This window comes from Pteropus alecto, unplaced genomic scaffold, assembly GCF_000325575.1.
Source record: "Pteropus alecto unplaced genomic scaffold, ASM32557v1 scaffold7, whole genome shotgun sequence".
In the NCBI taxonomy this organism is placed as follows: Eukaryota; Metazoa; Chordata; class Mammalia; order Chiroptera; family Pteropodidae; genus Pteropus; species Pteropus alecto.
The window spans coordinates 42,567,015-42,570,988 of NW_006494614.1; positions in this window are offsets into that span (position 1 = coordinate 42,567,015).

Consider the following 3,974-nt stretch of genomic DNA (forward strand, 5'->3'; position numbering starts at 1 on the left):
ATGCGACTGTCTGGGGCTGGAGAGTCAAGGAAAGAGGTTCCCAATCAAGAGTTGTCCCAGATAAGAGGACCCAGGTGATCTCCTGCCCACCCCACCCCAGCATGAGGGCTGCCCTGTCTGTTGCTACCCAAGGCTGTGACCTCAAGAATGTACACCCTTCCTGTATTTCAGCACTGAAGCAGCCATGGCAACCATGGGCTGCGTATGGCTGTGCATGGAGAGGGAGCCCTGCTCCCTGACCTTTGGGACACCAGCAGGTGTTAGGCCCATCGCATATGTACGAGCTCCCCACCGTTAGAGCTAGGACATCATCCTTCTCCCTAAAGACCTGCACACCCAACGCAAAGTGGGTCCAGCCTTCATTTTGCTCCCTCTCTACCCAGTTTGTGCACATGATACAATATGTGAAGATTTTATTCATCGTCTTGTCTATTTTGTCTTTGGTTGCTGTTTTAAGCCACTAAGTTTTGAGATAGTTTGTTACACAACAATAAACGACCAAAACAAATAGCTAAGATAAATTGAAGAGTAAGGCCATGGGGAAAGGAGTTGGCCTTACCGACCAGAGATCAAGGCTTACTGTGAAGGTATCATAATCACAGTGCAATCCTGGAATAGAAAATTGGCCAAGTCAAAAGAATCATGACTCGAGAAACAGACCTATAGATACAGGGAAACTTGATATTTGTCTGAGCAGGCATTACGAACCGGGGAGGGAGAAAGAAAGAATATGTAATGGTTTTGGCACAACTATCTCTCCACATGGGATAAAAGAAAATTAGATTCCTACCGATGTCTTACCCAAAAGTCAATTCCAGGTGAGTTATAAACCTAATTGTCATTTACCAAACAATAAAATGTTTAGACAAAAAAAAAATAGTTTTTATAACTTCAGGGTACAGGAGGATTCCTTCAGCAAGACATCAAAAGCACAAACTATAAAGGGGAAATGTGACGTATTTGACTATATTAAAATGGAAAACCTTAGTACAAAAGAAGACACCAGAATAAAGTGGAAGATGGGCCAAAGACAGGGGGATGCATTGGCAATGGACATAACTGATAAAGAGTTAGTAGCCAGAATTTATAAATCAATAAAAGAGACAGATCATTTTTAATTGGCAAGTTATAGGTTTAAAAAAAATCACTCACGAGAAAATTAAAAAACTAAAGTCACATAAATAGCGTTCAACTTCACTAGCTATCAAAGAAATTCAAATCTCAACTAGATACATTTATACCAAGTATACCAGGAGGGGGTTTCAAATATGTCTGTAATGTTTTATTTAAAAATATATGTATGTTCATAGATAGATAGATAGATAGATAACCTTATATTTTCTTGTTCTGGGAGTCTGTGATGATAATCACACACACACAAAAATCTACTTCTGTGAATGAATTTAGGCACCCCAAAGGGCATTTGCTTTATAAAAATGCATATAAAACCAATAGGTATATGTGGTTATTACGTTTCTGTTATATTAGAGATTTATGCAACATAGAGGGAACAACAGAAAAAAAACTTAAACATGGCTCTATATCTAAATTTTAGTGTTAATAAGTTTACTGTAAAATTCCATCTACTTCAATATAAGAGATAACATAAGCTTTTCATTTTCTAGATCTGAATCACTTTTTCCTCTTTATCTCTTTTCTATCTTTAAATACAGTCAGTTATTAAGATTTGACAAAGCTGATTGATTGGTACAAATGTTAGTTATATTATTCTCTATACGTTTCTGTATGCTTAAAATATTTCTTAATTAAAAAGAAAATAGCTATTACAAAAGGCCAGGTAAGAGCTGATGTGGATATAGCCCCGGGTGCTGGCATTTGAAGAACAGGGAGGCCACTGAGGAGGGCTGGAGGTTGCCACCCAGCTTGAGGAAAGAGCTGAAGCTGTGATGGTAGCAGAGGAGTGAGGATGGATGTGAGAAAAAGAGAAGAGGAGTGACCGTTCTCTGCCTGGTGTGGGAAGTGAGGGGGAGGGAGGAATTGAGGAACATACAGTGGTGCACGGCCAGTCTGACTAGGAGAAGCCCGGTGGCCAGTGACATTGAAAGACAAGTTAGAAGAAAGAGCCAGTTTGGGGAAAAAGATAATAAGTTTAGGTTTAGAAGCATTTAGAATTGCAGGACAATTAAGCAATTGGAGACGAGAGTCTGGAGCTCAAAAATGAGGTGGGGAATAGGGTCACTTGCTGACCCAGAGGAAAGTGCCCGGAACAACTCTGACTCTTGGGAAATATTTTTGTTTAAGCAATGAGAGAGAGATGAGGATTCAAAGAAGAAAACAGAGAAGAAGCACCAAGAAGTAGGAGAAATACCCCTATTCCACAGTGCATCAGCCAGGGTAAGCTAGCAACAAGAACAACAAAGGAAAACAATAAAAGTTTATTTCTCACTCCTGTCATGCTACAGTGCAGGTTGGTGAGAAAGCTCTGCTTCACACAGTCATTCAGGGACCCAGGTTTTTTCCAGCTAGTGGCTCTGTTATCTTCTAGTGCCTCAAAGCCCTTCACTGGATCCTCTGCATCTGGGCAGCACATGAGGAGAGAGAGAGAGAGAGAGAGAGAGAGAGAGAGAGAGAACACTGAAGACAGCACAGGAGGCTTTATGGGCCAGGCCCGGAAGGGACAAACGTCGTTTCTTCCAGAACCCAGTCACTTGACCACCCCTAACTGCAAGAGAGGCTGAACGATATAGTCTACCTGTGTTCTCAGAAGGAAATAGTCTGGTGAACAACTCCTTAGTCTCTCTTAAGAGTCAGGACATGGTGAAATAAAAGTTCTTAATGTAAATTCTAAATCCTAGGGCAACTTCCCTAGGGTTCAGAAATTTGGCTTGTCTTCTCTTTCCTAGTTGCTACTACCTCTTCTCCTGCCTCAGCTTCTTTATCCCTGGATTCCTTAATGGACTTTTCCAAACAAGCCCCTTCTTCCATCTACTGCAGCTATCACACCTGTAACCAATATACAAAATGGACTTCCGAGCGGTTCTGTCTTTTGAGGCCTTTCATTCAAGGAAATCCAGGCTGACTCCAACAAAAAGGCATCAAGATAATCTAAAGCTTTACTCTGTTCCTCAAAGAAACACACAAGAGCACATTTTCAAAGTCTAAATTTATCTTGCTGTCAATACCTGGCAGCTACCTTCTCATATCTCCCCATCAAATCTCTTCTTGACCCAGTTTTCCTGGCTATTCAATCCTTTGCCCACCCACGGTGGCTGTTAATGTCTGTATTGAAGAAGTCATGTCCCCTCTGCCAAAAACTTAGAAATCAATGAGTTAGGCTTGAGGTAGAAGAAAACATGGATCCTCCATATCTCTTTGATCCCTGTATTTTAGGTCTTGTCTTTTAAGAGTTGAGATATTTGTGTTTGTGAGACAGGAGATTGATAAAGGCTGCGTTCTGCTATATGACAGTAGCCTTGGAATCTGAAATGAAGGGACCACAAGCTGAAGCTTACTACAGCCACTAAAGTATTTAGATTCACTCCTAGTACTCCATAAAACATTGTATTTTAAGAGGCATTAATAAGTGTCATGTGAAAATAATTCACGCTAGTTTACTCCAAAAAATTTAATGTAAGGAAAAGCAATTTATGCTTATCACAATTTGAAAGAGTCAACTCTTAGAAACTTAATGTCCATTAACAGAAGGTCAATTAAATAAATTATGCTATAGCCACATCAAGGAATACTATCTAGACATTACAAAGAATGAAGTGAAACTATATCTGTTCATATAGAAAGATGTTCTGTATATATTAAATAAAAAATACAAGCCACAACATAATATCTGGCATGAGTGTGTTTTTGTTTGTCTCTGTTGTTACCATAGAAAAATGACGGGATGAACACACACCAAAATGTTACTAGTGATTATTTTTGGGGAATGGGATTATTGGAGTGAAGAAAAATACCACTCAACAAAATTATGAAGAGGACTGGCCTGGAGCCAGATTACT